The following is a 21,870-nucleotide window of genomic DNA, read 5'->3' as shown; positions in this document are numbered from 1 at the left end:
GCGTGAACTCTGAGTGAGTGGAATTACCGGAGGTGAGATGGCGTTTGATCCTTTATGTTCAATCACCGCAGTAAGTACAATCAATCACGGCTTAGTAGCCGGTGCTGCTTTTTGCGAGTTCCGCCATCCATCAAGCATTATTGGTCTATTTAGCTGCGAGTGTGATATTGATGGTCCGAGTACAGCACGGCAGGGCCAGATCTGAAATCACAATGCAGTAAAATGCTGTTAAAAATGCCTATTGAGACCATCAAAAACAATTCACTTAGAACACTCACAGCAATTCTGCCAATTGGTAGGATTTCAATGCAAGCGAAGTGCCATGAACTCTTGCGGGGTTCATGCAAGTAGAATAATAAAAGTCGGAATATTTGGTCATTAAAAGAAGGTTCCAGCTACCTATTCTCTGTGATGTGCAGCACGTCCCCGGGCTTCGAGACAAGCCTTCCGTGCATGCAATGGACTCTGTTCTGCATACTTTGGCCCATATTTATACTTTTTGGCGCTAAACTGCGCTAACGCAGTTTAGCGTCAAAAAATTTTGCGCCGTCTAACGCCATTCTGAAGCGCCATGCGGGCGCCGTATTTATGGAATGGCGTTAGACGGCGCAATCAGACCGGCGCTGCCTGGTGTGCGTGGAAAAAAACCACGTAGACCAGGCAGCGCCGGCGTTGGGAAAAAATGACGTTAGGGCGTCTTAAAATGGCGCAAGTCAGGTTGACGCTAAAAAATCGTCTTAACCCGATTTGCGCCATTTTTTCGACACCCAGACGCCATTTCATGACTCCTGTCTTAGTAAAGACAGGAGTCATGCCCCCTTGCCCAATGGCCATGCCCAGGGGACTTGTGTCCCCTGGGCATGGTCATTGGGCATAGTGGCATGTAGGGGGGCACAAATCAGGCCCCCCTATGCCACAAAAAAAATAAAAAAATAAAAAAAATTATACTTACCTGAACTTACCTGTACTTCACTGGGATGGGTCCCTCCATCCTTGGGTGTCCTCCTGGGGTGGGCAGGGGTGGCAGGGGGGGTCCCTGGGGGCAGGGGAGGGCACCTGTGGGCTCATTCTGAGCCCACAGGTCCCTTAACGCCTACCCTGACCCAGGCGTTAAATTCAGGCGCAAATGCAGGTTTTTTTGACCCGCCACCTCCCGGGCGTGATTTTTGCCCGGGAGTATAAATACGACGCATTTGCGTCGCCGTCATTTTTTTAGACGGGAACGCCTTCCTTGCATCTCATTAACGCAAGGAAGGCGTTCACGCAAAACAATGACGCTCTTTCTTCATACTTTGGCGCTAGACGCGTCTAACGCCAAAGTATAAATATGGCGTTAGTTTTGCGCCGAATTTGCGTCGAAAAAAACGACACAAATTCGGCGCAAACGGAGTATAAATACGGGCCTTTGTATTTTAACGAAATTGGTGCCATGACTTAAAAGAATTCTGTACATTATTATCTGATTATAAGGCAATGATGAATTTTATATGTGTAAGCATTTTCAAGTGCTTTTATTACGCCTAGAACCTGGGCTTTAATTAGGCCAAAGAACTGCTCTTCCGGGTTTGAGCACAGGATAACCCCCTTTGAGGGAGTGGCCACCCAGAGAGCAAGATAAGTATGGGCCTGGTTTGGATAGTAACGTCACCATTTGCAGGCCAGAACACACACACGTTTAAATTATGAATTATTTCGGTACCGATTGAAAAATCATTGTTCTTTGCTGTTTGTAAAGCAAGGATGGTCAGTCATGTCTGCAAAGTAAAGCATCATTGCACTAGTGAGTGAGCCTGTGGATGGCTTGCTTGAGCAGCGAGGGTCAATGGGTGATTAGCCATGACATGCCAAAGTGACAATTAAGGTGATGTTAGGTGAGTTATTTCCTCTCAGGAATGAAACTTGTATGTCGAAACAATACAGTGCACTAAAACTAGTTAGATTTTACTCATGTCACCTGTCTCATGCTGTCCTGTGGCACTTATTCTAATCTTTTAGAGTAGGCTTGCGGTTCAGGGGCTGCACAGACATTAGTACACGTTAATAAACATTTTCCAATATGCAATTGCAAAATAAAACAATATTATGTATTAAAATGGCGTAATTGGTGTTGGTACTAGCTAATCTATTTTCTACTCTTCTACCTTGTCTGGGGCACAGTGCATCACAATAATGCCCTGCACAGAAAATTGGCAGGGCTGTATGTGTGAGGAAAGGAGGTCATATATTTCACTTATGAGGTGAGAAGATTTGCTGAAAAATGTCTTTATCTCTTTACTTGTATAACCCACCTCCTTAGATTTCCCTCCTACATCTCCACATATACCTTGTATCTCCCCACTCCTACCCTGTGGCTTGCTTCATTTACCCTGTAAATGGCCACACATGACCTGTGTCTTTTCACATTTTCCCCTTTATGTCACCACATAAATCCTGTTTCCATCAGCATCACTCCATGTCTCAAAACATCTACCCTGCACCTACCAATATAAATCTTACACCTTTTCAGATCTGCTTTTCACATCTTCATTTTTATGCATCTCTCCACACAACTGTCCTCCTGAAGTGTCTCTCATCACATCTCTACTGCTTCTCCCTTCTGTATACATTTCTCTTAGGTATATCTACCTATATGCACAAACTTTCTTCACATGTGCTTTGCATAGGGCAATTGAAAGTACAAGTCCAAGATTAGAAATAATCTTGTAACTACAAAACCGGTTGGTGTCACACTTGACAAGGCGACCTCTTCCCATACTTCCCATCTTAAATCAAAGCTGAAAGACCCTTTATTTAAACCTGACATATTATACTGCACAGCACATCTCATTGCTACACTTAGCGTTCACGTCTGGTGTTCTGTCAAAATATTGTAGAAAGAACATCACGAGACATAAAAATTGTGTCTTAAATATAATGATGTCAAGTCAAACAAATCAGATCTGGGTTTATAAAGCTACTCCCCCTGAGGGTCTCAAGGTGTTAAGGCGGGGGTTAGCCTCTAAGCTTCAGTTGAAGAGCCAGGTTTTAAGGTCCTGAATTAAGGTAGCGATGGTTACTGCCTGATGTCAAAAATATAGTAGGCCAGAATGTCGTATGTAAGAGTATCTTTTTTTAAATCATTTTTAAAATCATTGTGAAAAACATTGCTGTGTTTTATATCACTGTACTATTTTGTACTTGTCTTTAAAATATTTGTTTTTGTATATTAATTTTAGGAATGGGATGTTAGGTTGATCGGGATGCAGGGCAGTGAGTACATTAAAAGTTGTAATTTGATATGTTGTATTTAAAAGTTTTATTATGTTATTTTTTCATATTTATATGTACACTAATTAATTGTTTATTAAATTATATGTTTCTATTATTTAAAATTTTTAATTATGTAATATTCTAATGTTTACATGTATTGTTTTATTACATTTAGTTTTAATGCTTTACTTTTTAACCTGATAGGTGCGGGCGTCGGCCACTGGCCGACGCCCACACACCCTCCCTGGTGCGGGTCACGACCAGTGGCCGACACCAGGAAGGGTATCAATAAATCCTCGGGTGCGTTGCACCCGAGGATTTTTTTTTTTTTTTAAACCCCCCCCGGGAGACATGGAAGCTTCCGTGTCTCCCCCCGCCCCCCCACCTGCCCCTTTGTGACGTCAGCGCGCCTTGCGGCGCGCTGACGTTGCAAAGGTGTTTTCCCCATCAAAGCAGGAAGCAGCCTTGCGGCTGCTTCCTGCTTTGATGGGGAAAGCGGCCTTTCTCACGTTCGGGAAGGCCTCGTAAGAAAGGGGAGTGTCTCCCCTTTCTTACGAGGCCTTCCTGAAAGTGTTTCCTGGCCCCCGAAACACCACTAGACGCCAGGGATTTCACTTTGGGGGGGCCGCCCCCTCGGAAAACGGGCCGCCCCCCCCCCGGGGGCATAATTAATAAAAATAAAAAAAGGTAGGTGCCCCCTGGGGGGGGGGGGGGGGCGCGATCGCGCCCCCCTCCCCCCAGGGGATTGTTTTTTTTTTTTTTTTAAATAATGAAAAAAAAAAAAAAATGACAGGGGGTCGCCCGTCGGCAGGGTGACCCCCTGTGGGGGCAATTTTTTTTTTTGATGTTGTAGGGTTTCCCTGGGGGCCATTTTGGCCCCCAAGGAAACTATACAACAACTAAAAAAAATAGATCTATATATAGATCTATATTTATATATCTATGTAGATAGATATATCTATGTACATGGATATATCTATAGATATATCTATGTACATAGATATATATATATATATAGAGGTAGATCTATATATACCAAAGAGATTTATAAAGTGTGCTACTCACCTGTGAGGGTCTCAAGGCGCTTGGGGGGGGCGGGGGGAGGGAAAGGGGCTGGGAGGTTCACTGTTCGAAAAGCCAGGTTTTGAGGCCCTTCCTGAAAAGAAGTAGGTTTTGGGTCTTGCGAAGGTGGGTTGTGAGGGCGTTCCAGGTTTTGGGTGCAAGGTAGGAGAAGGATCTGCCCCCGGTGGTGGTGTGTTTGATGCGGGGGACAGAGGCGAGAGAGAGGTCAGCTGAGCGGACGTTTTGTGTGGGGGTGTGGAAGGTGACTCTTGTTGAGGTAGGCAGGGCCTGTGTTGTGGAGTGATTTGTGTGCGAGGATGAGGATCTTGAAGGTGATCCTTTTGTCAATGGGGAGCCAGTGGAGGGATTTGAGGTGTGGAGAGATGTGTTCGTGTCGGCGGAGGTCGAGGATGAGTCGTGCTGCTGAGTTCTAGATGCGTGTAGTTTGCGCTTGAGTTTTAGAGTGGTGCCGGCGTAGAGGGCGTTTCCGTAATCAAGCCTGCTGCTGTGTGCGTGAGTGACAGTTTTTCTGGTCTCTGTGGGGATCCATTTGAATGTTTTTCAGTATACGGAGTGTGTTGAAGCATGAGGAGGTGAGAGCGTTGATTTGTTGGGTCATCGAGAGGGAGGAGTCTAGGATGATGCTGAGGTTGCGTGCGTGGTTGGCGGGGGTGGGTGCAGGGCCTAGCGTGGTGGGCCACCATGAGGGGTCCCAGGTGTTTTTGTGTGGGCCAAAGAGGATTATTTCGGTTTTGCTTGAGTTGAGTTTCAGGTGATTGGCTGTCATATATATATCACTTTTGTCAATATGTGTGTGGTTTCCCTGGGGGGAAAAAGGTCCGACTTGTCTAGTGGCAGTTTTAGTGCCATAAAGAAGCGCAGAAGGTTTATATGCCTACTGCAAAGAGCAAATCTGTATTTTATGTAAATAGCTGAGTACATTAGCAAAGTCTATGGAGAGATGAAGGGCACTTTTGCTGGGTGGTAATGAGGGAATCCGAGGAGGAGGGAGTGGGAGCACCAATAATGATTGTTGGACTGGGCGCAGGAGGTGCTAAAGACTGTGACGAATGGTATGTGACAAGGTGTTTTTTGAGTGTCTTGAAAGTACGTGCTGATTGAGGGAAGAAGCGCAGGTAAGGTGGCCTCTACTGTTGCACGTATCTCACACACCATCGATTTTGTGACTGTCTACGTAGGCTAGTGTTTTAGAGCAACAGTTTAGCCAATAGCAGAGATGGCATCTTGATGGATGACTGCTGCCTACACTCGGGTTATAGAGGACCGCTCTGACATAGGATCAGAGACTGAGACATCAGATACTGAGACAGCATCTGAGGGATAGGACAATGGCGCAGACTCTGGGAGTGATTTTTCAGTCAGAGGAGTCCCATTCGATAACTCCTCTTCCAGTACATTATGAGGGAGGTGATGAGGACAGTCCTGCTGTCCCTTCGCAAGCTGTTTGTGCAACTGGGTAATAGTGGGTTAGGTCAACCCAGAGAGCAGGTGAATGTGGCGGCAAGCAGAGAGAGAGTGCTCTCTTGGGAGCTCCCCAATTTAGTTCAGCCCCAAATTCCACCACCCAAATCATATTGTGGAGACATCAAAATTATCCATGGCAAAACAAACTGGTTTTGTAAGGCAGGCACCTGTGTTTTTGGTCCTGGATTCGGCGGCCATATAGAGAAACACACTAAACCCAAACATTTCTGGAAACTAGACATTCGGGGGAGTCCACAGAGGTGTGACTTGTGTGGCTTCCCCAAAGTTTTATTACCCAGAATACCCTGCAAAGCTGAAATGTTGAAAAAAACTAAATGTTTCTCGCATTTCTGTCACACAAACTACAGGAATATGCTGGGATCCACAATATTCCTACCACCCAGTGACTCCTCACCTGTCCTGATAAAAACACTACCCCACTTGAGTGCCTACACCTAGTGTCTGTGTCAGGAATGGATCACCCCAGGGTCAACAGCTGCCTCACGTAAGGACCAACATTGACCGTTGTGTGATCTATTCCTGTCGCAGGCACCAGGCCTAACCACACAAGTGAGGTATCATTTTTATCGGGAGGCTTGGGGGAACGCTGGGTGGAAGGAAATTTGTGGCTCCTCTCAGATTCCAGAACTTTCTGTCACCGAAATGTGAGGAAAACTTGTTTTTTTAGCCACTTTTTGAGGTTTGCAAAGCATTCTGGGTAACAGAACCTGGTCCGAGCCCCGCGAGTCACCCCATCTTGGATTCCCCTAGGTCTCTAGTTTTCAGAAATGTACAGGTTTGGTAGGTTTCCCTAGGTGCCGGCTGAGCTAGAGGCCAAAATCTACAGGTAGGCACTTTGCAAAAAACAGCTCTGTTTTCTGTGATGTGTCCACGTTGTGTTTTGGGGCATTTCCTGTCGCGTGCGCTAGGCCTACCCACACAAGTGAGGTATCATTTTTATCGGGAGACTTGGGGGGACGCTGCGTGGAAGGAAATTTGAGGCTCCTCTCCGATTCCAGAACTTTCTGTCACCGAAATGTGAGGAAAACTTGTTTTTTTAGCCACTTTTTGAGGTTTGCAAAGGATTCTGGGTAACAGAACCTGGTCAGAGCCCCGCGAGTCACCCCATCTTGGATTCCCCTAGGTCTCTAGTTTTCAAAAATGTACAGGTTTGGTAGGTTTCCCTAGGTGCCGGCTGAGCTAGAGGCCAAAATCTACAGGTAGGCACTTTGCAAAAAACAGCTCTGTTTTCTGTGATGTGTCCACGTTGTGTTTTGGGGCATTTCCTGTCGCGGGCGCTAGGCCTACCCACACAAGTGAGGTATCATTTTTATCGGGAGACTTGGGGGGACGCTAGGTGGAAGGAAATTTGAGGCTCCTCTCCGATTCCAGAACTTTCTGTCACCGAAATGTGAGGAAACTTGTTTTTTTAGCCACTTTTTGAGGTTTGCAAAGGATTCTGGGTAACAGAACCTGGTCAGAGCCCCGCGAGTCACCCCATCTTGGATTCCCCTAGGTCTCTAGTTTTCAAAAATGTACAGGTTTGGTAGGTTTCCCTAGGTGCCGGCTGAGCTAGAGGCCAAAATCTACAGGTAGGCACTTTGCAAAAAACAGCTCTGTTTTCTGTGATGTGTCCACGTTGTGTTTTGGGGCATTTCCTGTTGCGGGCGCTAGGCCTACCCACACAAGTGAGGTATCATTTTTATCGGGAGACTTGGGGGGACGCTGGGTGGAAGGAAATTTGAGGCTCCTCTCCGATTCCAGAACTTTCTGTCACCGAAATGTGAGGAAAACTTGTTTTTTTAGCCACTTTTTGAGGTTTGCAAAGGATTCTGGGTAACAGAACCTGGTCAGAGCCCCGCGAGTCACCCCATCTTGGATTCCCCTAGGTCTCTAGTTTTCAAAAATGTACAGGTTTGGTAGGTTTCCCTAGGTGCCGGCTGAGCTAGAGGCCAAAATCTACAGGTAGGCACTTTGCAAAAAACAGCTCTGTTTTCTGTGATGTGTCCACGTTGTGTTTTGGGGCATTTCCTGTCGCGGGCGCTAGGCCTACCCACACAAGTGAGGTATCATTTTTATCGGGAGACTTGGGGGGACGCTGGGTGGAAGGAAATTTGAGGCTCCTCTCAGATTCCAGAACTTTCTGTCACCGAAATGTGAGGAAAACTTGTTTTTTTAGCCACTTTTTGAGGTTTGCAAAGGATTCTGGGTAACAGAACCTGGTCAGAGCCCCGCGAGTCACCCCATCTTGGATTCCCCTAGGTCTCTAGTTTTCAAAAATGTACAGGTTTGGTAGGTTTCCCTATGTGCCGGCTGAGCTAGAGGCCATAATCCACAGGTAGGCACTTTGCAAAAAAACAGCTCTGTATTTTGTGAAAAAATGGGATGTGTCCACGTTGTGTTTTGGGGCATTTCCTGTCGCGGGCGCTAGGCCTACCCACACAAGTGAGGTATAATTTTTTTCGGGAGACTTGGGGGAACATAGAATAGCAAAACAAGTGTTATTGCCCCTTATCTTTCTCTACATTTTTTCCTTCCAAATATAAGAGAGTGTGTAAAAAAGACGTCTATTTGAGAAATGCCCTGCAATTCACATGCTAGTATGGGCACCTCGGAATTCAAAGATGTGCAAATAACCACTGCTCCTCAAAACCTTATCTTGATCCCATTTTGGAAATGCAAAGGTTTTCTTGATACCTCTTTTTCACTCCTCATATTTCAGCAAATGAATTGCTGTATTCCCAGTATAGAATGAAAACCAACTGCAGGGTGCACCTCATTTATTGGCTCTGGGTACCTAGGGTTCTTGATGAACCTATAAGCCCTTTATATCCCCGCAACCAGAAGAGTCCAGCAGACAAAACGGTATATTGCTTTCAGAAATCTGACATCGCAGGAAAAAGTTACAGAGTAAAACATAAAGAAAAATGGCTGTTGTTTTCAGCTCAATTTCAATATTTTTTTATTTCAGCTGTTATTTTCTGTAGGAAAACCTTGTAGGATCTACACAAATGACCCCTTGCTGAATTCAGAATTTTGTCTAGTTTTCAGAAATGTTTAGCTTTCCGGGATCCAGCATTGGTTTCACACCCATTCCTGTCACTAACTGGAAGGAGGTTGAAAGCACCAAAAATAGTAAAAATGGGGTATGTCCCAGTAAAATGCCAAATTTGTGTTGGAAAATGTGGTTTTCTGATTCAAGTCTGCCCGTTCCTGAAAGGTGGGGAGATAGTGATTTCAGCACCAGAAACCTTTTGTTGATGGCATTTTCAGGGAAAAAACCACAAGCCTTCTTCGGCGGCCCTTTTTTCCCATTTTTTGGGAAAAAACTAAATTTTCACTGTATTTTGGCTATTTTCTTGGTCTCCTCCAGGGTAAACCACAAACTCTGGGTACCATTAGAATCCCTAGGATGTTGGAAAAAAAGGACGCAAATTTGGCGTGGTTAGCTTATGTGGACAAAAAGTTATGAAGCCCTAAGCGCGAACTACCCCAAATAGCCTAAAAAGGGCTCAGCACTGGGGGGGAAAAGGCCCAGCAGCTAAGGGGTTAAATATTTGTAATAAGTATGTTTTTCAGGATATCATTTTAATAAAAATATTTTGTGCCATGTAATTATGAATAATTTTTTGTTCTTTTTTAAGTTACAACAATTATATATCATTAAGTTAGTATATTTTATTCTTTAATTAAATGTACTTTTTAACTTATGTTTTTTTTTACTGGAAGGTAAACATTTAAATTATTTAATTTCAAATTTTTAAATGTTGTTTTTTTGTTACTATTTTTAAAATAATTGTATTAATTCATTTGAAAGCATTTGTAAATATTCTTTGCCTTTTTGGTAGCACTCCAAATGCACCTTTTTTGCAGAAAATTGGAATGGCTTTCTGTAATGTAATGCTTTATTTTAATGTGTACTACAATTTTTAGGAGTAGTTAATTTTGGTACTTGAAAGTCTAGCACTTTTCCCAGTATGGCTAAGTTTTTTGTGGTAATAGTAAATTTGTATCCACGCCAAATTCGAACACTTTCTTCAATGTGATTAAGTGTGACGTGGAAGTAGCAACTCTGCCTTGCTCAAAGTCTAACTCTTTCCCCAATATGTTTAAAGTTGGAGTGAGAACAGTAAATCTGCCCCCCCAAAAAAATCCAACACCTTCCTTAACATGGTTACATTTAAAGTGGAATTAGTTAATTTTAACCTCAGAAAAGTACAATAATTTACCTAATGTGGTTAACTTTAGAATAGAAATACTAAGTGCCTCACTACAACAGTGGCGGTTTGACCAGCCGACGACCAATACTGCAGATAGGACGCCACCATCATACCCGTGGCGTCCCCCCTGCCCTATTGCAACGTTCCCACCAGTCAGTTCGGCAGGAACAGTGCTACGATATAGGACTCGGCTCCCTTAAGGGAGACAACTCCTGTACCTTAGCACAGAGGGGGCCGACCAGCACCCTCGAAATGCACACTGTCTACAAAGCAGACAATGGGCATTCCGATGGTGCTGGGCAGGGGGGCCCTTGCACTGCCCACGCCATGGGCATGTCCAGTGCAGGAACCCCCACGTGGCCCCCCAGCACTAGCTTTCTACCATCCTTTCCATGGCAGGGTCCCCACATAGAAAAGGTTGGCAGAAAGTGAGGTTGTAATCAGCCAGGCAGCGTTAAATTCAGAGCTGTACTGGTTGATTACAACTCCAACCACCATCACCCTGTAGGGAACCTTGTTCCCGGTGGGGACAGCAGTCCCCTGGCTGTCTGACCACCAGGGTCATAATCTGCCAGTCAGTCTTCCAGGATTACGGTGGTCCGACCACCACCGTGAGTCTGATGGTCCCAGGACCACCAGACTTGTAAACAGGCCCTAAGTCTGAATCCTTCAAAGTCCAACGCTTTTCCCAATGTGTTGAATTCTGGAGTGGGAATAGTAAATAGTAAATTCCCAAAATTCAACACTTTCTCCAATGTGGTTAAGATTGAAGTGGCACAAGTATTTTTAACCTATCAAAGTCCAACATTTTCCCCACTATGGTTATGTGGTTAGGTTGGAGTGGAAATAGCAGTTCAACACTTCCATCAATGTCATTAAGTTTGTGGTGAAAATAAGACATCTTAAACCCCCAAACATCCAGCACTTTTCTCAACACTTTAATGACTGAAGCGGGTATATTAAGTCTGAAACTCTCAAAGTCCAATATTTTCCCCAAAATGATTGTTAGGAGTGACAATAGTCAATATGAACTAGAACGCAGCTTAAGTAAAATGCTTTCCACATCATTGTTAAGTTTGGATTCGAAATAGTAAATTTAAATCTTTCAAAATCCAACACTTTTCCCTATCTGGTAACATTTGTAGATGGAATAATAATTTTGAATCCCTGCAATATCCAACATATTCCCCAATGTGGTCATGTTTGGAGTGGAAAGGGTTAATATGAACCCCTCATTTTAGCCAATGTATACTAGTCAGGGGTGGGAATAGTAAATCTGTCCCTCGTACAAATGTTCCAAATGTGGCAATGTTTGGAGTGTAAGTTGTAAATTAGACTTTTCCCAAAATAGAACACTTTCTCTGTTTTGCCTATATATTGTTTTAGAACAGTAAATGTCATGCCCATGAACTATTAGTACTTGCTGAAGGAATTTTGTAGTGTCATGTGTTTGTTTCTTTATTGCTATAGTTTTTGTAAAATATCACTGTTAGAAATGGGGTCTCTAGTTGGCAGTAGTTAGCATCCTGTCCAAGTAGAGACCCTCATTCTAGTTGGGGTAATGGAGTCACAAAGATGAGATAACCCCTGCTCAACCCCTTGGAAACTTGACTCAAGCAGTCAATCTTATCTCAGAAGCAATATTTAAAGTATTTAAACACAGTGAAAACACTGCAAAAGTACTCCATACCAGTTTAGAAAAATAGCCAATATTTATCTGAGTAAAACAAGACCCAAACAGCAGAAAATCCACTGTACACAATTAAAGATACACATTTTCAAAGATTAAATCCTAGAACAGAGCTTAGAAACACAAGCTCCAACTGAGGCTATCAAGCCATTTTGATGGAGTTGCTTCCAACAGTCCAATGCCACTCATGAGGGAGTGCGGGCCGGTCAGGTAATTGCAAGGATCCCCGGTTCGACACCTTGGAAAATAATGAGGAAACAAATAGGGGTGGGTGAATAATTCCGCTATACTGGTAGAGTTTACAGAGCTTTGCCTACTCTTCACTATGCACGGAGTTCCAAAAACCTCCAGGAAGTGATAAGGAGCAGAGCTTTTTCTCTTGCGCGGCTCACCAACGTTAAGTTGGCAAACGCAAGCAAAAGAAATCGCTAAGTTGACGAGTTATATTTCTGAATACGGGTGGTTGCGGCAGGTTGCTACCGCTTGCATTGAGAAAGCTGCTGCACACATTGAGAAAGCTACCACTCCAGTAGAAAATCCACTCAAGTAGCAGAAAGAAGTTAGTGCCCTCTGGTGCTCCATGCAACACTGTTTGTGCTGATTTTACACCACGGGAGAAACTCCTGCTGCTTTAAATCAGCACGAACACTGCTACTTACCCAAGCCCCACTGCCTGAGCAACTCCGCATAGCAGAGGCTGTGTTTTTTCAGCAAATCGTGGAGTTCCACGCAGCAGAACGCCATGAACTCTGCCCAGGCCTAGAAACAAAGACGTTGCATGGGGTCAGGGAGATGAGGCATCGCTGGGGCCGGTGCGGCGTCGGATCCTTACTGCTGCCAGGTAGGTGAGGCGGTGGTTCCCTACTGCTAGCAGGGGAAGTGAGGCGTTAGTGCCTTACGGTTGCAGGGGCGGTGATGCGGCATTGGTGGTAAAGTGTTGGTTCCTTAGGACAAGGCGGGGTTGATAAATCTAGCAGGTCAAGATGCAAGGCACCAACTTTGCAGTGTTGCGATCACACCACTGGGCCACAGGTGCTGCTGCGGAGTCACAGTCAGGCGTCACGGACATTAGTGACACACTACTCAAGACTCATGCTGTGGTGGGACTTTGGAGGTGCTGTGGCAGCGTTGGGCCTGTGTCGCAGGTCAGGGTCGTTTCACTCAGTAGGGACCAGAGCTCGAGTGCAGGCGGCAGCGCAGAGTTGGAAAGTGGCACCAGTCCTGGTGTTGCTCTGGAGTCCATGTGCTTAGTTTCTTCTTGGTTGCACTAGAGCTCACTTCCAAGGGCCTAGGAACTGGATTTGGAATCATGTGTCAAGTCAGGACTCTCAACAAGAGAGCCCAGGTGCTGGTAGGGGAAGTCTTTGATGGCCCTGAGATTTCATAACAGGAAGAAAGCTCAGTTCAAGCCCTTGGAGAACCTTGTAAACCAGGATGTAGAAAGCAAAGTCCAGTCCTTTCACTCCCAGGACAGAAGCAGCAAGCAGCAGGCCAGCACAACAAAACAACAGGCAGAGTGGCAGTCCCTCCTACAGCATTCAGCTCTTCTTCCTGGAAGAATGTCCTCAGTCCAGAAGTGTTCTAATTCTGGGAAGTCTGAGGTCCAGTACTTGTACCCATTTCTATCTTTAAAGTAGGCAAACTACTAAGAGAAGTCTTTGTAGTACAGAAGACCTTGCCTTTCCCTGCCTTAGTCCCAGACACTCTCCTGGGGGTTGGAGACTGCTTCTTGTAAGGACAGGCACTTCCCTAATCAGGTACAAGTGTCAGCTCCTTCCAACATTCTAGCTCAGGAAAACCCATCAGAAAATGCAGGACACACCTCAGCTCCCTTTGTGTGACTTTCTAAATGGAATTCACAAACAGCCCAACTGTCATCCTGACCCAGACATGTATTCCACAGACAGGCAGAGTCACAGAATGGTTAAGCAAGAAAATGACCACTTTTTAACAGTGTATTTTTCAAACTTACAATCCAAAAACTAACTTTACCACAAGATGTATTTTTAAATTGTTAGTTCAGAGATCCCGAACGCCACTTCTCTATCTGCTCCCAATGGGAAATTACACTTAAAGATATTTCAAGGCAATCCCCATGTTAAACTATAGGAAAGATAGTCCTTTCAATAGTGAAAAGCACATTTATCAGTATTTCACCATCAGGACACGTAAAACACACCAGTACATGTCCTACCTTTTTACTGCACTGTGCCCGTGGGGCTGCCTTGGGCCTACTTGAGGGATGACTTACATGTAGTAAAAGGGAAGGCTGGGGCTTGGCATGTTGGTGCACTTGCCAGGTAGAAATGGCAGTTTAAAAGTGCCAACACAGGCACTGCATGTTTGCGGGCTACTTGTGTGTGGCACAATCAGTGCCGCAGGCCCACTAGTAGCATTTCATTTACAGGCACTGGGCACACCTGGTGCACTAAGGTGTTAGCATATATTTTATGTGTCAGTGTAGCCGGATATCGGATAACGCGGCTCCTGACGCCCCAGAGTGGCGAACAGCACTCTGCGTCCGCGACGGTGATGACGACTTGCCCAGTTCCCAGGGCAACGGAGACGCCGGAAACAACCTCGGGAACCTGGATATCCGGGTTCCCGAAAGGACTGAAAGGGACGACGGACTCGGCATGGGCGGTGAGGAGGAAGGACAGAATGCCGACGACGAGGAGAGGAAGGAAACGGAAGACGGCAGGAGGAACGGGAACTACGAGGTTCCCTCGAAAATAACCGACCTACCGTGGGAGAAGAAGAGAGTTGACACGTGCGCACTCCGCCACGTCCCAGGAGGGACGTGGCTAACTAAGGTACTGTCCTTATTAAAGGACAGTCTATTTTCAAAAGGGGAGAGTGACGGCAGGAGGGGAGAGGGGAGGGACAGTACGGGGAGAGGGGAGGGAAGAGTTTGGAGGGGGCAGAGAGGAGACGAGCAGGAGTAAGAAAAGGGGATTTAAAGCTAAAGACTTCCTTCACTCAGACAAACTTTAAGAGCACTTGAGACAAATCCCTATTTCTGGAAAGAGCACTAAGAGGTGACTGCTCCCCCAACCGCTTATTTTATAACTCTACACACACCCGGGAGCTTTTCTCTCTCTCTCTCTCTCTCTCTCACCCTCTTCTCTACTCCTAATACAAACTGATACCTCTATACAACCCCGACTTACCTTCATTTTTCATTCCTCTTTCTGGTGTGTCTGGGAGTACGACAAGAATATCTTCGCCAGTCAAGAGGGGACCTGGGAAAAGAGAGAGAAGATACATTCTATGGGATGGAGCACACCACCCCTATACTGTTGACAAAAGCAAAGGACTTTAAAGAAGTGTTAATAAATTCACTGTGTCTCACCCACCCAAGCATATGAGTCCTTATTATCACCTGGCCCACTGCTACAATGGTGTCAGAAGTGGGATTTTGAAAGGTGATAAAAGGATAAACTTAAAAAGGAGACCATGGGGGAAAAAGCCACTCTGGAGGACATGATACAGCAGCTAGCTGAAGGACAGCGACACCTTCAGCTAGTATGGGAGGCACATCAGAGGGAGGCGAAGGAGGACCGTGAGGCACTACAGAGTGCGCTAAAGAGCCAAGCCACCATCATGGCCAATAATCAATTAGTGCATGAGACGGCCCTCCAAAAGCTCACGGATACCATAGCAGCTAGTAAGGTCCACCCCAATGTACCTAGCTCAGTGCTTCAGAAGTACCAGGACGGTGGGGATCCCGACGCTTTCTTTACTAACTTTGAAAGAGTGGCCTCCTCTGCCCAATAGCCGGAAGGCCGTTGGGGACAATATATCGCACCCCTATTAACCGGTATCCTCCAAACGGCCTATCAGGCCGCTAACCCGGGTGGTACCACACCCTACAAAGACATTAAAAGAAGCATATTGGAGCGAGTAGGCCATGATTCTGAATATTACCGTCTACGATTCCGGAAGATCAAATGGGGGCAGGCAGAGGATCCTCAGACCTTTTATTTTAAAGTCAAAGACCTGGGGTTGAATGGCTGGGACCTCTAGGGACAGAGAGGGAGGATATCATAAAGGCAGTGATATTGGAACAGTATTTGGAATCTCTTCCCCCATCCACTCGGAGTTGGATAAGGCAGCACCTGAACGTCAATACCGATATGGCCGTGGACTTAGCTTGTGCCTACCATCGGTCGGTCGCCTTCAAGAACCTAAGCCCTAAGATATCACAGAAACCAACCGTTTTACCTTTCAGGAACTTTTCTCGGAAACCCCCGGAAGAAGCAGGACCTTCCAGAATCGGAGAAAACCCACCTATGCAGCAACCACAGTGTTATAGCTGTGGTGAGTGGGGCCATATAGCAAGGTTGTGCCCTAGGAAAGGGGAAAAACCGGAACCCATGGAGATCGGAGTTACGAGAGGAAGCGCCTTGTGTACCGGTGGGGGTAATCCCAAATACAAACAAGCAATTAAAGTAAACGGAAAGGTGCTCCTGGCTCTTATAGATTCGGGATGTAGCCAATCTGTGGTGCGAGCAGATGTGCTGAACCCTTCAGAACAAAGTACCAATCAATGGGTATCAATCTGTTGTATACACGGGGACAAAACCAACTACCCCCTGTCACTCATACACATAGAGTGGGAAGAGAACTAGGATTTACTGCCAGTAGGGGTTATGGACTGCTTAGTGGAGGAGTGTAGACTCGGAACTGACTATATACGGTTCCCTGAGCTATTAAACAGGGTAAAATCGCAGACTATGTCCGAAGCCTGGTGGGCAGAAGCGCCATTTCATGATAGTCATATCAAAAACAAACAATGTTGTACAAGACTCACTAGATGGGAAAAGAGACAAATAAAACAAAACCATCAGACCCCGGGAAAGGAAAGGACCGTAGAGAAAGTAGTGGCCAACATTACAGTCCCTCCTCCGTCGTTCCAAGTCAGTCAACGAGAAGTCCCCACATTATGTCATTCTTGGAGAACAGCGAAATCTGAGTCTACTAATGAGGTGGGTCCCTACTTTATTGTCCAAAAAAATCTCCTTTATAGGGTCGTAAAATATAACAACATCGAAAAACGACAGCTAGTAGTACCGGATCCTTATCGCTTACAGGTACTCTTTTTGGCACACAACCAACCAGGAGGGGGACAGTATGGTAGGGAAAAGACCGAAGAATATCTATTGAGGAGATTTTATTGGCCCGGGGTTTATGCCCAACTCAGACAATACTGTGCCCAGTGTCCACGGTGTCAACTAATAGATCCGGGACCCCAAAGAAAAGCGCCACTTCAACCCCTTCCTATCATTGAGGTTCCCTTCTCCCGGATCGGTATGGACTTGGTAGGTCCCCTTCTACCCTCCACAAAGGGACACACATATATTTTAGTGTTAGTAGATTATGCTACGAGGTATCCGGAGGCTATACCCCTTTCTAGTATGACATCTAAAACAGTGGCACAAGCTATGATCACTTTCTTTTCTAGGGTCGGATTTCCCCAGGAAATCCTGACTGATCAGGGAACACCCTTTATGTCCTCACTGATGAATAATATCTGTAAGATCCTTGGGACCAAGCAACTAAAGACCTCGGTTTATCACCCCCAGACAGATGGGTTGGTTGAGCGCTATAACCTTACTATAAAAACAATGCTACGAAAAACAGTCTCTGAATCTGGACGTGATTGGGATCAAAAGCTCCCTTTAGTCCTACATGCCATAAGAACACATGAACAGGCTTCAACAGGACACAGCCCCTTTGAGCTGGTCTTCGAGAGACAACCCCGTAGTCTGTTAGACATGGCAGCGGAATTAAGGGAAGAAGAGGGGGAGGAGGAAAAACCTCTGTGAGAATACATACATAAACTGAAAACTCACTTACAGTCCGTATGGGAAGACGTACGTAAACATCTAGAAAAGTCCCTAAGTAACCAAAAGAGGTATTATGATCAAGGAACAAAAACCCAGTCTTTCCAACCGAATGATAAGGTCCTGATATTAAGACCCTGCTCCGATAATAAACTCTTAGCTAGGTGGCAGGGTCCGTACACCATCTTAAAAGTCATATCCCCAGTTACTCACCTGATAGAACTGTCCCAACACCCCAAAAGAACACAGATTTACCATATTAACCTGTTAAAAAAATGGGAAGAACCTACAATAGCACCAAACCAATCGGCTACAGGTTTCTTAGTAACCCCTGAAGAACCACTAGACATAGAATTATATCCTGCAAACACAGAGGAAACAGTTAAGACTCCCCATATCAATACCGATCTTACAGGGGGTCAGAAGACCCAACTAGAGAACTTGTTAAAAGATCATAAACAGTTCTTCTCAGGAATTCCTGGAAAAACCAATCTAATCCAACATCGTATGAGAACCCCTGAGTGAAAAGTAATAAGATTACAACCCTACCGTATTCCCGAAGCCCGCAGACACTTAATAGAAGAAGAAGTACAAAATATGCTAAAACTGAAAGTAATAGAACCATCAACGAGCCACTGGTGCTCCCCTGTGGTCATAGTGCCAAAGCCTGAAGGTTCAATACGATTCTGTATTGATTTCCGCCGATTGAATGAAATATCACTATTTGACACATATCCCATACCCAGAGTTGATGACTTACTAGAAAAGTTGGGAAAAGCCCGTTATATGTGAACCCTAGATTTAACAAAGGGATGCTGGCAAATACCCTTTGCGCCAGCTGATAAAGAAAAAGCAGCTTTCTCCATGCAGTCAGGGCTCTACCAATTTAGGGTACTCCCTTTCGGGCTACACGGGGCCCCAGCCACATTCCAAAGACTAATGGACCACCTTTTGAGACCATTCCAAAATTTCGCTGCCGCGTATTTAGACGATATTGTAGTATTCAGCAACACATGGAATTACCATATTAAGCACCTCCATGAAATATTCCGCACATTGCATAAGGCCGGTCTCACAGCCAATCCAAAGAAATGCGATCTGGGATACGATCACATTGCATACCTGGGATATTTCATAGGGAAAGGCCAGCTACGCCCACAGAAAAGCAAGGTTGAGGCCATCCAGCATGTTCCTATACCCACTACCAAAAGGGGGCATCGCTCCTTCCTGGGGTTAGTTGGGTATTATCGTCGCTTTATACCTCAATATTCTACCTTAGCCGCCCCCCTCACTGATCTCCTCAAGAAAAACTTCCCGTCAAAATTACCATCCCTATCAGATAAACAATTATCTAGTTTCCACCACTTGAAAGCATGCCTCACTACAGAGCCTGTCTGACGATGTCCCGACTTTTCCAAGGTTTTTCATCTCCATACGGATGCTTCGGATGTGGGGTTAGGGGCTGTGCTCTCACAACCCGACGAGGAAGGGACAAGACCACCCTATTGTTTACATTAGTAGGAAATTGCTTCCCAGAGAATGTAATTATCCGATTATTGAACAAGAGTGTCTGGCTATCAAATGGGCGGTGGACAACCTGAGATATTATTTACTGGGCCGCCCTTTCGTGCTGTTTACAGACCATGCTCCTTTGACTTGGTTAGCATCCAATAAGGATTCCAACTCCTGAATACATCGATGGTTTATGGAACTTCAGCCCTTTTCTTTTCAGATCCGGCATTTTCCGGGTACTCTCCAAGGGCCCGCGGACTATCTGTCTTGGTTCCCTGATCCTTCGGCACTGTATCAGTCCCGATCTTGGGATGGGGTGTGTAGCCGGTTATCGGATAACGCGGCTCCTGACGCCCCAGAGTGGCGAACGACGCTCTGCGTCCGCGACAGGGATGACGACTTGCCCAGTTCCCAGGGCAACGGAGACGCCGGAAACAACCTTGGGAACCCGGATATCCGGGTTCCCGAAAGGACTGAAAGGGACGATGGACTCGGTGTGGGTGGCGAGGAGGAAGGACAGAACGCCGATGACGAGGAGAGGAAGGAAACGGAAGACGTCAGGAGGAACGGGAACAACGAGGTTCCCTCGAAAATAACCGACCTACCGTGGGAGAAGAAGAGAGTTGACACGCGCGCACTCCGCCACGTCCCAGGAGGGATGTGGCTAACTAAGGTACTGTCCTTATTAAAGGACAGTCTATTTTCAAAAGGGGAGAGTGACGGCAGGAGGGGAGAGGGGAGGGACAGTACGGGGAGAGGGGAGGGAAGAGTTTGGAGGGGGCAGAGAGGAGACGAGCAGGAGTAAGAAAAGGGGATTTAAAGCTAAAGACTTCCTTCACTCAGACAAACTTTAAGAGCACTTGAGACAAATCCCTATTTCTGGAAAGAGCACTAAGAGGTGACTGCTCTCCCACCCGCTTATTTTATAACTCTACACACACCCGGGGGCTTTTCTATCTCTCTCTCTCTCTCTCTCTCTCTCTCTCTCTCTCTCTCTCTCTCTCTCTCTCTCTCTCCCCCTCTTCTCTACTCCTAATACGAACTGATACCTCTATACAACCCCGACTTACCTTCATTTTTCATTCCTCTTTCCGGTGCGTCTGGGAGTACGACAAGAACATCTTCGCCAGTCAAGAGGGGACCTGGGAAAAGAGAGAGAAGAGACATTCTATGGGAAGGAACACATCATCCCTATACTGTTGACAAAAGCAAAGGACTTTAAAGAAGTGTTAATAAATTCACTGTTTCTCACCCACCCAAGCATCCGAGTCCTTATTATCACCTGGCCCACTGCTACACTCAGAAAAGTGTTTGTTTATTTAGAAGGATGTTGGTTATTTTCAAATATATATGACTATGATTTATTTATTTTAAAATATTTATTGCAGTAAATTTTATCAGTCTGAAGTTTTGTCTTTATAATAATGTTTACACAGTTAGATAATTTAAATTTGCATTGTTAATATTTAAAAATACATTTTGGTAAAGTAAGAGGTTTTGGGCTCCAGATAGGCTACAAGTCGTTGTTAAATGTGGCTTTGAAGTAGGTCTTATGCTATTGAATCCAGATATAGTAGGCCTGGGTTATTAGCAAAGAGTCTTATTCGAATGGTAGCAGTTAATTTGTTTGTTTAGTTTTTTGGAGATTTTTTTATTTGAGCGGGGCTAGGGTTTGTTCAGTTCTTAGCTCCTGGTAGCTTAGTTTTTATATATCTATTTCTAGTAATTGGTAGAGTGTAGGGTGGCTTTTTCCGGGTGTTTCTTGGAAGGATCTGTGCCAACCTTTCAGTGTGTTATTCGCCTTTGCTTTTTAGGACATGGTGCCATCATAGACCTTCTACCATGGAATGTGCTACTTGTGTTAGAGTTCGCAGTCTGATCAGTGCAGTTGACCGACCCAAGTATCCTTGAAATAATCCATTAGTAGAGCTAGTTTTGTTTCATGTTATTGGTAATAGTGCGTTTCAGTTAGCATGTCATGATTGTTTAGTGACTATTGTTACAGGAACACATGCCAAAGCTACTAGCTTTTTTATTTCATGTAAAAATTCTAGGTTAGTTGCATATTCTATATTTGGTGTACTTTTGTACGTGCCTCCGTGTGCCCCTGAGAAAATTATAGTAATACAACTGAATTGCAGGGTCTGTGAAGAATTTCAGTACAGTCAAAATAATTTCCTATTCAAAATATATGATAGTTTTTTGTGAGTAAAAGTTGTTTAATTGTTATTTTATATGTGTTAGCATTTCATTGTAAAAAGTACTTTGTTTGGTAATTAACAGTGCATAAATTAATGGATGTTTGAATTTTGATAGTGAGCATATATTGTGTATTTATATTGACCGAATGGTGGAGGGCACAACTTAAAAATGAAATCCATAATCCATGCATAACATTGTGTTATGGTTAGTAAATTATTGTTAGTATCATAAATGATAATTGTTTTATTATTATTGATGTTTTTTTATAATAGGGTGTTACTTTTATATGTGATGATTAAAGGCCTGGTTACGTGTTTGACAAAACTCGTGGATATGAGACCACCGTCCACCCGGCTGGCTCACCCCACGTTGTATTACAATGTTCCCACCAGTCTGACAAGGGGGAATATTGTATTATGACGATCCCGCCTGCCAGCATGGTGGGAACAGTGCCAAGGTTAGGGGAGCTGAGGCCAATACCGTAGCACAAAAGCTCCCTCGAAATGTGCATTGTCTGCAACCCAGACAGTGTGCATTCCAACTGTGCTGGGCAGGAGCTCCCCTGCACTGTTCATGACAACATGGTCATGGGCAGTGCAGGGGC

Source organism: Pleurodeles waltl, chromosome 11 (genome assembly GCF_031143425.1).
Source record: "Pleurodeles waltl isolate 20211129_DDA chromosome 11, aPleWal1.hap1.20221129, whole genome shotgun sequence".
Classification (NCBI taxonomy): Eukaryota; Metazoa; Chordata; class Amphibia; order Caudata; family Salamandridae; genus Pleurodeles; species Pleurodeles waltl.
The sequence above is the reverse complement of the archived record's forward strand: the minus strand, read 5'-3'. Positions refer to the sequence as shown.